The sequence below is a fragment of the Oryctolagus cuniculus genome, chromosome 4, assembly GCF_964237555.1.
Source record: "Oryctolagus cuniculus chromosome 4, mOryCun1.1, whole genome shotgun sequence".
Classification (NCBI taxonomy): Eukaryota; Metazoa; Chordata; class Mammalia; order Lagomorpha; family Leporidae; genus Oryctolagus; species Oryctolagus cuniculus.
In genome coordinates, this window is record NC_091435.1 from 61,335,764 (window position 1) to 61,348,384 (window position 12,621).

Genomic DNA, 12,621 nt, shown 5'->3' on the forward strand with positions numbered 1-12,621 from the left:
GCCTGTACTTCTGGGGTCTTTCCCAGGAAGTTTTCGCCTATACCAATGTTTTGCAGAGTTTCCCCCATTATTCTCCAGCAATTTTATGATATTGGGTCATAGATATGGGTGGGTCTTTGATCCATTCTGAGTGGATGTTGTGTATGGTGTAAGGAAGAGGTCTTGTTTCATACTTTGGCACATACAGATCTAGTTATCCTAATATCATTTTTCAAGAGACTGTAATTGCTGTAGTGACTGACTTTTGCTCTCTTGTCAAAGATAAATTGATTGTAGATGTGTGGATTGATTCTATTCCATTCAAATACTTTGCATTTTTGTCTTTGTGCCAGTACCAGACTGTTTTGTTGATAACTTCCCTCTAGCATGTCTTGAAATCTGGTATTGTGATGCCTCCAGCTTTGTTTTGTTGTTTAAGTGCTCTAGCCTTTTTTTTCCTTAAAGATTTATTTATTTTTTTATTTGAAAGTCAGTGTTACACAGAGAAATGAGAGGCAGAGAAAAAGAGAGAGAGAGAGAGAGAGAGGTCTTCCATCCACTGGTTCACTCCCCAATTGGCTGGAATAACCAGAGCTGGGCCAATCTGAAGCCAGGAGCCAGGAGCTTCCTTTGGGTCTCTCATGTGGGTGCAGGGGCCCAAGGACTTAGGCCATCTCCTACTGCTTTCCCAGGCCATTGGAAGTGGAGCTGCCAGCACTAGAGCTGGTGCCCAAATGGGATGCTGGCACTGCAGGTGGTGACTTTACCTGTTATGCCACAGTGCCAGACCCTTGCTTTAGCTTTTTGGGATGTATTTTGTTTCCATATGAATTTTACCATAATTTTTTCTAGATCTGAGAAGAATGCCATTGGTTTTTTGATTGGGATTGCAGTAAGAGGCCCATGAAGAGGCTGCATCTAGGTACAAGGACCTTGTACCAAAGCGGCAGGATTACGAATCGAGATGTCCCTTTCTTCCCTCACCACTTCATGTGTGTGGCCTCCCAGATCTATGTCCTTGGTCAAAGAGGTCGTCTTTACCCACTAGTAGAGGACCAGTATTCAGTCAAGGGTATATGAGAAGCTGTGCTCCTCTGCTAGAACTCCCAACAGGAAAGTTAAGTTCCCAGCATGAGTAAAAAAGAATGATGCTTACTTTGGAGTCTTAATTAAACACACACACACACACACACACACACATACACACAGGAAAATCTAGAGTTTTGAGAACAAAAGGAGAAATAGATTTTAACTTTTGACTAATACTTGAATCAAATTATAGAAAGTATTTGTGGAATGATGAACGAAATATATAAAGTTTTCAACCTTCATTTCCATGTAATAGTCAAAGAAGTCTTGTTTATTCTTAAATAATAAGACACATAAAGGATGTGGCTTGTTTTGAAATATTAATACTCAACATGGTTTTTTGAGAGGTCTAGTTTTGGCTGGCCAATCTGAGTAATAACTTTTTTACAAGAAGTTATGGATTTGTTCTTAGCAACTCAAATAATAACTACCCAGGAAGGATTGAATTTACAGAGGACTTTCAAAGGGAAATTGAGCACATAAGTTTTATCTAAATATTCACTGAATGTAAGTAATTAGAACCAAATCTCTCACAAAATAAGCATATGTAGGATCTTCTCAGAATGTACAAAGCAAAACAGATTCTTCCATACACAGAATGAAAGGAGGCAAGGTAATTGCATGGTGAACATTAAAGGAACATCGGAGTGTGACCATGTATCCATGGGGAGCCCAATGGTACCTCAAAGTGTTTGTATTGAGATAAACATTCTCTTCTACTTTTTTCCGCTATTGGCAGGAAGAAGTTTCAGATTCTACTCACAACGAAAATTCTCTTTGATTCTTTACTTTATTGAAATTCAAATAATATAAACTTAAGCATTTTAAAGAAAACAGTTCAATGGTATTGAATATATTCACAATGCTTCATAAATCTTATGTGGCTTCAAGACATTTTTCCTCCACTCCAAAAGAAAACCCCATATGCATTAGTTTCCCATTTCTTTCCTCATTCCCTGGCAACTACTGATTTATTTTCTATCTCTAGGGAATTACTACTACCTCTGAGGATTTTTTAAAGATTTATTTATTTACTTGAGAGGCAGAGGTACAGAGCAGGGGGAAAGACAGAGAGAGAGGCCCTCTGTCTGATGGGTTACTCCCTGAACGTCTGCAATGTCGGAGCTGGGAAGATCCAAAGACAGAAGCCAGGAGCTACTTCCAGGTTTCCCACATAAGTGCAAGGGCCCAAAGACTTCAGCCTTAGTCCACTGCTGCCTTCTAAGACCATTAGCATGGAGACAGATTGGAAGTGGAACACTCAGGACATGAACTATTCCTCATAGGGGATACCAGCTATAGGCAGATGCTTAACTTTCTACACATTACCGGCCCCTGAGTATTTGATATGAACAGAATCATCTAGATGTTATCCTTTATTTTTTGCTCCTGTTACTGAGAATAATGTTTGTGAGATTAATCCATGCTATAATATGCATCAGTACTTCATTCCTTTTAGGGGTGAATGCAATTGCATGTATATACCACAATTGCTTATCCATCCACCTACTGATGGACCACATTGGGTTGTTCACATCTTTTTAAAGATAACTTATTAATGCAAAGATAGCAGATTTTATGTAGTTCATAGATATCATTCTAAGAATATAATAATACTTCCCTCCCTTCTTTCCTCCTCTCTTTTATAATTTGTGCAATAACATATTTTAATTAACTTTATAGTCACAGGCTTAATGATCTACTAAATAAGGACTCTAATGAGTAAAATGTAGTCAGACCACTGTCCAGCAGGAATATAGACAAGAACTTTAAATAATCAAATCCCAAAATGTCAATTTCACTCATATACATTAAATTCTCTCTTTTTTAAAACTTGATTAGTTTCCACAAATCAGAGAAAATATGTGATATTTGTCTCTTTGGTACTGGCTTATTTCACGAAGTATAATAGTCTCCAGTTGCATCCTTTTTAAAAGATTATAGCTCTAGCCTGAGACAAAAAACTGAGGAGAAAATGATGTTCTTCAAACTCTTATTTTTAAAAACATTCCAAGAGGTTTAACAATCTCTTACTAACGTCTCCAGTTGGTCAACTCGACTCCAAATCCAGAAGTCAGAATTGTCTGAATAATGCTTAAGGAACCAGTAAGGCAGAGAAGGGTAGAAATGAATGGAGGGGAAGAAATGAATTGGAAGGTAGAATATCCTTGACAGAAACATTCAGGGAGCAAGCAGTGGAAGCTGGTCCTGTTTCTCCCTTAATTTCACCCATGCTTTTGTTGCCAAAACAAAAACACAAATCTTTAACCAAGAGACTACTGATATTAGTTCCTGAGGAAAAGGGAATAATGGCAGACCCAAGGGGTAAGGCAGGACAAAATCATGTGAACCACAACATAGCAGTAGCAGGAAATTCAAGCACCACTGGGTCAATTGCAAAGAACGTAAGGATGCAGTAGTTCAGGACCTAGTCAGAAATTTGGAACATCTATGACTCAACCTGTGTGTGCTGTGGAGTTTGAAAAGACCTTACAATACATTTGAGGACACTAGATGGTCAGGAGACCAAAAACCTTTGAAAAATAATTGGAGGCATCATCAGATGTATTCTTTAACAGGTTGAGGGAGATATCTCTCTGTGAAACTCAGTATCCTTCACCTTAAATGCAAATAACTCTAAATGGGAAGAATCCTGTAAACTTTCCTGCTCACGTTCTCAAGGAAGGAGAAAAAACATAGAGTAATAATATCTAGGATGGAATCACCCATAAAATCATGTCATAAAGTTGGTTTCTGAGAATTCTGTTTAGGAATCAAAACAGATCTAAGCTTATCTTAAAATTTCCAATGTTCATACACATATGTGCTATGCCAGGGAAAGCCAAGTGTGACTACTTTAACTTCAATTTGCATTTCTCAGATTTTTCAACCCAAGATGCCCCTTATCTGTAATTATTTCTAAAAAGAAACAAAATACATGAACAAAAGCGTCGTAGAATCTAAGGTGTGACTGGCACTGTGACACAGTGAGTTAAGCTGCATTCCATATCAGAGTTGTGGTTTGAGTCCTACTTGCTCTGCTTCTGATCCAACTTCCTGCTAATGCACCTGGGAGGGCAGCAGAAGATGGTCCAAGTGCTTGGGTCCTTGTCACTCTTGTGGGAGACAAGGATAGAGTTCTAGGCTCCTATCTATGACCTGACCCAGCCCCAGCTATTGCAACCATTTGGGAGAGTGACTCAGTGAATGGAAGATATCTTTCTCTTTTTTTGTCTCGCCTTCACTCTGCCTTTAAAATAAATAAAATATTTAAGGAAAAAGAATCTAAGATTAGTAAATCCTCAGAAGAGACAAGCCATTTCAGTCTTTCTCATGGGTGGTTCTTTTTCTGTATATTATTTTAAAGCGTTTCTTAGTTACAAAAAGCAGTCCTTGCTAATAAACTAAATAGATGATCCTTAAACAAGTTGGAACAGAAGGTGAACTGTCCCTAGGCACTACGCCTAATAGGTTTCCTTGTTTTCACCAATCAACATGTCATTCCCAGTAACACTTGCATACATTTGTATTCCATCATTCAGACAAATCAACTATGGGCTTTGTATCAAATGAATCTCCTTTAAATGTGAAGATATTGATTCATTTATGCAAAGATGAAAACATCACATCAAAGATAAAAAGAACACTACCTAAAAAGAATTTTCTAAACATATTTGTTGATTTCATTTACTAGACCAGAATATTTGTGAATAATATTAATGCAGTGCTTCTGGGGAATTTACAACTTGTGTAAAAAGATGTTTACAAAGTTTTCTCATACTTTAATCTCTCTCTCTCTCTTCCTCTCTCTCTCTCTTTCTCTCTCTCTCTTTCTCACATTTCTACCCAAATTGAGAAAACCTACTCACATATCTTCTTAGGCAATATTTAATTAAAAGGAACAGAATTTTTATGACATATGGGCATTACAAGTAGATCTTAACAGTTTTCAAAAACATTTCTATTACGACAAAAAGTAATCAGCCTGAATTGTACAGTTGTGTTGGTTCTGTTTTACTTTATATATTGAACATGTGTCAACAATTTTGACATAATTTTTATAATCTTTTATTGAAATATTGCATAGATGTTACTTAGGTACATGCATGATGGAAAATTTAAAACAAGCAAAGCTGATAGCTAACATTTGTAATCATTGCTTCCTAGCTGTGCATTATTATTTTCCAAGTGCACTCCATCATAAAATGAAAGTACTAATGCAAACTGAAATTGAGTCCTGGGATGTTCATTTTACTTTCTTTAGTTTAAGATTGATAAGTGATAAATTATAATGTTTGGTTATATGAGGTCTAAGATAATTATATCTAACAGTATATATCTTCTGTACATAGTAGTGAGTAGCATGAAACTTGGATATTTTAAGTTTCTTCATCTGATTTTAAAGTATTTTGAACAGCAGTGAAATTTATATTTTCCCTGCACTTCAATTTTCAGAGTTAGTATTTATACATTTTGTTGTTATTTAATTGTACAATTCGTGATTATTTAATTAGGACCTATCTATTCCAATGGTTTTTTTAAAGATTTATTTATTTGAAAGTCAGAGTTACACAGAGAGAGGAGAGGCAGAGAGAGAGAGAGAGGTCTTCCATCCAATGCTTCACTCTCCAACTGAACACAATGGCTGGAGCTGTGCCAAGCTGAAGCCAGGAGCCAAGAGCTTCCTCCGGGTCTCCCACATGGATGCTTGGGCCCAAGGACCTGGGCTATCCTCTACTGCTTTCCCAGGGCATAGCAGAGAGCTGGATTGGAAGTGGAGCAGCTGGGTCTTGAACTGGCACCCATATTGGATGCTGGCATTTCAGGCCAGGGTTTTAACCTGCTGCGCCACAGTGCCAGCCCCATTCCAATATTTTTAACAGTCATAAAGGCAAAGAATATATATGCCTTTTAATGGTTAATTTTCCTCAATACATAGACCATCCTTGGAACATAAAAGGTACACATAGAGTATTTATCTGAAATGTATGAGCCAATAAGGAGTAATTGAAAAGAGCTTGCACTACCCACCTTTGCCCTGCCCTGTGGAGAATGAGTCTGTTGGACTTAGAAGAGGAAGCACAGATGTCAAACACAATACTCCCACCCCTACAGTACACATAGGTATCTGGCACTTTCTGTTGGCTTGATCCAGATCTTTGGGTGTTGCCCCTGGGCCCTGGAAGGATTGTCCACATAGCTCACAGGATCTATGGCTCATCAAAACACAGTAGTGAAATGTGCAACTATTGACAGAAATAAATCCATGTTTTAACAGTTGCTTATCAGTACCAACACTGCACTGATCACCTTTCAAATGACTCCTCCCAATCTTTTGAAAAGCTTCCCTCACCACCACCCCAACGAACACTGGGTTTGTGATAGCATCTCTCTAAGGTCACCAGCCTGGCAGTCGGCTCCTTTGATCTTGGTTTCCTGTTTTATCTACCAGGCTCTGGAAGAAAGTTTGTACTATGCTGACAATCATCATGAACAACTGATTCCAGCCTTAATCCTCTAAAAATAAAGTTTCTTCTTATCTGTGGCTATAAGCTAAGATCTTCTATAAAGGCTTTGCTGAAAATAACCCACCCTGTGCATATAGGTTGGACATTAACTCTTGGAAATCCTGAACCCTCTTTGACCCTCTCAAGAAATTTTAGTATTGGTTTGACTATTGCTCGAGGTGGGAAGCTTATCTCATCTATAAATAGATACTTAATAAATGCACATATATTTTGCTATTATTTTAGGTTGCCATGCAATTTTATTGATTATATTAACAGCAAAATCCTACAAAACTAATGAATCATTATCTACAAAATAAAAAAAAAACACAATGAAATTGAATTAGATTCTTTAAATTGACTATAAGTGAAAAATGCAATAACATATGGTTAATACCTATTCTGTGTGGCAGTGTGATAGGCATCTCACATGCCTTACAGCAAAAAAAAAAAAAAAAATCCTACTATTTAGGCAGTAGCATATGGGTCTTTGAAGTGTTTAGTTATATTAATGCAAATGGACTATTTCTCTTGGATATAGTCCATAGCACTAGATTTAATATTAGAACATAAAAAGATAATATGGTTGTGATTGATGTATTTAAGTCTCCCTTGAAGAGAACTACAAAGGATCACATTAAGTATTATCGCTCATATAAAGCTATGAAACTGTAATCTAACTATAAGCTACTCCCAAAGTGTTAATATGTGTTAATATGCTGTTTATCTAATATTATCATTAGTTTTCTGGGGCCCCTTACTTGATTCACATTTTCTTATCTGTTGTGATGTATATTTAATACTTTGTCAGGCCACATCCCTTTCTGTGACTCAATTTAAAAGTCTATCAAATGCAAACATCTATCAAAGCCTAGATCACTGCACTGAGTATATTGAAGACAAGTCATTCTTCTGGGATGAATTAATCTGGTCTGCCATTTGCACAAGATGAGGGGTAGTGGTGTGTATCTAGGTACATGTGAACCAGAGAAAGATGGTTAAAGAAAATCAATTTTTTCTCTTTTTAAAAGTTATAAAGTTGTTCTGGTATCTAACAAAACTGTGAGTAGTCTATTATTTCTTTTGTTTAATATCCCCAGGAAAGAAGTTTTTTTTAAGATATATGTGTTATGTGAGCTTTTTTGGTGAAGTTTACATGATTGTTTCTATAGAAAATGCATAAATAACATTGTCTCTATAGTGAAATGCATTTTTACTTCAAAACATTTCCTTAAAAAATGATTATTGAGTATAAACACTTATTGCTTATTCTTCCTTTTGGAAAGGATTAACTCACACTTTTTTTTTTTTTAACTTTTATTTAATGAATATACGTTTCCAAAGTACGAATAATGGATTACTATGGCTTCCCCCCCATACCGTCCCTCCCACCCACAACCCTCCCCTTTCCCACTCCCTCTCCCCTTCCATTCACATCAAGATTCATTTTCGATTATCTTAATATACAGAAGATCAGCTTAGTATACATTAAGTAAGGATTTCAACAGTTTGCTCCCACACAGAAACATAAAGTGAAAAATAATAGATGATTTTTTTTAATGATGATGAAATCAGATCAGACCTATTGTCATGTTTAATCCCAGTGAGAGTCAAGTTGGGAGTTGATAGTTTCTTTTCTTTTTTTTTTTTTTTTTTTTACAGAGGATCAGTTTAGTATGCATTAAGTAAAGATTTCAACAGTTTGCACCCCCATAGAAACACAAAGTGAAATATATTATTTGAGTACTCGTTATAGCATTAAATCTCAATGCACAGCACATTAAGGACAGAGATCCTACATGAGGAGTAAGTGCACAGTGACTCCTGTTGTTGACTTTACCAATTGACACTCCTGTCTATGGCATCAGTAATCTCCCTATGCTCCAGTCATGAGTTTCCAAGGCTATGGAAGCCCCTTGAGTTCTCCGACTCTTATCTTGTTTAGATGTGATCCCTGTTAAACATAAGAGTAGGAATAAGAGAGGGAAGAGATATATAATTTGGGACATGCTCAAGCTGACTTGCCCCAAATGGTAGAGTTAGAAACATACCAGGGGACTCCAATTTAATCCCATCAAGGTGGCATGTACCAATGCCATCTCACTAGTCCAAGTGATCAATTTCAGTTCACAATTGATCATAATGAAAGGACTAAGAGTCAAAGGGAGCACATAAGCAAGTCTAGTACCTGCTAACACTAACCGATAGAATAAATAAAGGGGAGAGTGATCCAACATGGGAAGTGAGATACTCAGCAGACTCACAGAATGGCAGATGCCCTAAATAGCACTCTGGCCTCAGAATCAGCCCTAAAGGCATTCAGATCTGGCTGAAAAGCCCATGAGAGTATTTCAGGCATGGAAAGCCAAGACACTCTGGCAAAAGATCTCTGTGAGTGAGATCTCAGTGGAAAGAACAGGTCTTCAAAGAAGGAGGTACCTTTCTCTGAAGGGAGGAGAGAACCTCCACTTTGACTATGACCTTGTCTAAACAAGATAAGAGTAACTCACACTTTTTAAAAGTTAAAGGTCATTTATTTATTTTCATTTTATTTGAAAGGCAGAGACACAGAGATAGAGAAACAGAGAGACAAAGAGAGATTTCTAATGCTCTGATTCACTTCCCAGATGCCCTCACTAGACAGAGATGAGTCAGGCTAAAACAGACAGAATCCAGTAAATCCCCACAGATATCCCATGTGAGTGGTAGGGGTCCAAGTACTTGAGCAATCATTGGCTGCCTCCCAGAGGGCACATTAGCAGGAAGCTGGATTGGAAGGGGAGCAGTCAAAACTGGAATCATGTACTCAGATATGGAATGTGGGCATTCCAAGTGACTTCTTAACTCCTGCACCAAATGCTCTCTCTAGTTTGTGCTTTCTTTGACTGGAGGGAAATTTTGCTATAATCTGAGGACTGCCAGTACTGAAATGAATGACATCAGCATGGGTTTATGTTGATAACCAAAGCAACTTTTCTTTCCCTGTATTGAACAGGATTAAAAAGAGAGACAAAAGAAGTGAGGTGGAGCAATTACCCACTCTCACTGAAATTTAACAGTATCATTTCTCAATATATGCTGGAAATATGAGTTATAAACATAATCTATATTTCCAGCATCTAGAAATAATCTTTAGTTGTTATGTAGATCCATGAATCATGGGTAAAAAATAGTCAATCTCATAGAGAATCCACTATGGATAAAGTTCTGGGAGTTTGAATTTTTCTACTAAAAGCAATCTTTAGCATGGTTTCCAGACATCAAAGCCAAGAGGGTAGCAACATATAATATGTTTCTGTCAGTGTTCTCTGTATGAGTCCAGTCAAACATCCAAAGTGTTCATTAGTGGTAATGAGAAAGGAACATAAAATAAAACTTCCCACCAGTTACGGTTGTTGTAGTGTGTATAGCCTCACTGGGAATTCAACACATCAAAGGAGTTTAGCCAACCCTCTACACCAATGACCATTTTTGCCACTTAAAACTGAGAAGGAATATTTTTATTCCATGAGTTACCACATAGAGATAGATTTATTAGACAGAAAAAGAGAAAGGGAATGGACATTTAGCTCTAGCTAAGTGTGAAATGGAAAAAATGAAGGAGAATATGTAATTAGAACATTTACAAAACATAGTTTTTAAAGATGAGGGTTAATTTTTCTTTAAGGTATGGTTAAGTTTTAGAGAATGACTGAATGGATGAATAAATACAATAAATATTTAAAAACTTGACTCTTCACTACTACTTAATATCTGAAACTGATGGACCATAAATAAAATATACTCAGTTCAGAGAAATAAATTCTCTTTAGGTTTGCTTATCTCAATTTTAGAAAGCATTCTCCTGACATGAAGTGACCTTTCCAAGAAGACAAAGTGATATGGTAATTATCTCTGTTAATTAAATTTTGGTGGTTTTTAATTTTGAACATAGGTACAATCCAAGATTAAGTTATAAAATATTTAATAAATGTTATAAGGTAGGGGTTGTGGAGAATTCAGTAGTAGATGATATCATATTTCCCCTCAAGGCACTAGAACATTTGCTGCAGAGAGAAGGGAAAACATAGATAAGAATGTGTAAAAGAACAATTAAATCACAAAGTCCAGTAATATATTGAGAGAACTGAGCCTAAATTAAAAATCCAATAGACTGTGGAAAGTTCAGGAGTTCTTGGAAGTGGCTATAATTTTAATTTCTACTATTAGGATAGTATAAAATATTCATTAAAATACCTCTCCTTTTGAATTTATCCATTGGAAATCTTTCTATGTCAAACTGAAAAAGTACATGCAGTGGTTATTTGAGGTGACTCATTCCTCAGGTGACTGTGGTGGTCACCAAGATGGTGTTATCCGTCCACTGCCTTGGGCGAGCACAGATACTGCAAGTTCCTGGATCCTGGATTCCAGTTTTGTTTGTTTGTTTGTTTTTAGGTGTTTGATGAAGACACTCCTGCCATGTCTGGGAATCCTTTGTGGATGTTGCTATGCAATGAGGTATATGGTTGCGCCCCTCCCTCTCACATTTTTATGTTCTCAGATCTCAGGGCTGCAATGAAGAAAAGCTGCAAAAAAAAAAAAAAAAAAAAAGAATTTGACAAGCTCAGCGGCCTTATGAATCAAAGACATTTGTTGGTTTAGATTTCCTCAAGTGTTATAAAATGTATTAAATGGTGAACAATTCTGGTTGGGAATTTTTTTCATATTTTCATCAATGATATGTTTCATTAATTAGCGTGGATTTTAATTAATCAGCAAACTACAGCCTATGAAGGGTTTTTATAAAAAATGCATCATGTTCTGATAACGAGTCCAGATTTTGTAGTCAGAACACCAGGATTGTGGCAAGTAACAAAACACAAAGATAACAAATGCTGGGATCACAATCAACTGACTGGAACAAAGGAAAAGGTAAAGATATTTTCAGAGAAGACAGACTTGTATTCACCACTAAATTTAACTTAGAAAAACTAGTGAATTCTTTGTTTTGGCTAATGGATGGAACTTACGAAAATGTCCCTACTGTTTATTATCAAAGAGGTACAATGCACGCCTCCATTATGTCCTACAATTCAAGGATTTAGACACTCCTTTATGTCATTAATAATGTAGTTTGGGTAACTTGGTCTTAGTTTGTTAAGTTTCTTTTCTGCATTTGAACATCAAAGATGATTATTTTGATTTTTACAAAATATATGCCACACATATGCATTTATGAGTATGTTCCAAAATCTGTTTGTTTTGCCCACTTGTAGGTAAATATGTAACAAGATAGTATTCTGCTTTCTGGTATTGGGTTTAAAAAGCTTGACCCAAAGATTCAGAAAGCTTACATTAGTTTGACATACCTCTGAACTTGGTACTTTACACAAAAATCCTTGAATTCAGCAAAAACAGCCAAATCAAAAAGTCAAGAAAGAGAATTTTGGTACATATACAATCACAAATTGTATAAAACATCAAGTCCTAAGATCAAAGATGCAATTTGAATATTGCAGATGAAGTCCTTCATTTTACAGGAAACCAAATTGAGGCCAAAAATATTATTTTACCTCAACATTTTGAGGTTGTGGTAGGATGCCACCCTCATCTACCAATGGATAATGCAGATCAGTTTACACTTCATAGGATATAATTTTGAAAACAAGAAGCCTATCTGCAGAGTACATACTCAAAGCTAATGTCAGCTTTGCAATGAGAGTAGTTAAAAGGTTGCTAAATATTCAGTCTTCTAATGTGCACTGTTAGAGCAATAAAACCACTGAAGGTACTGAGAATTAGCTGCATAATTATAGTGATAATCAAGCTTAATTATTCTTTTTTCTGATAAAATTAGTTAAATTGATTTAAGTTGCATCCTCAAGGTTATATAATTTAGATATTTATTTTAAGTATAAAACGCATTGCTAATATCAAAAAATAAAGAGAATTTTGATTTCGCCATCTTCCTTGTTTCAGAATAACAGATTAATTTATCATGTGAGTTAAAACCCATGGGTGAAAATATTTTTTATAGATTATTATTTTGTATTGCTTTCAGTAG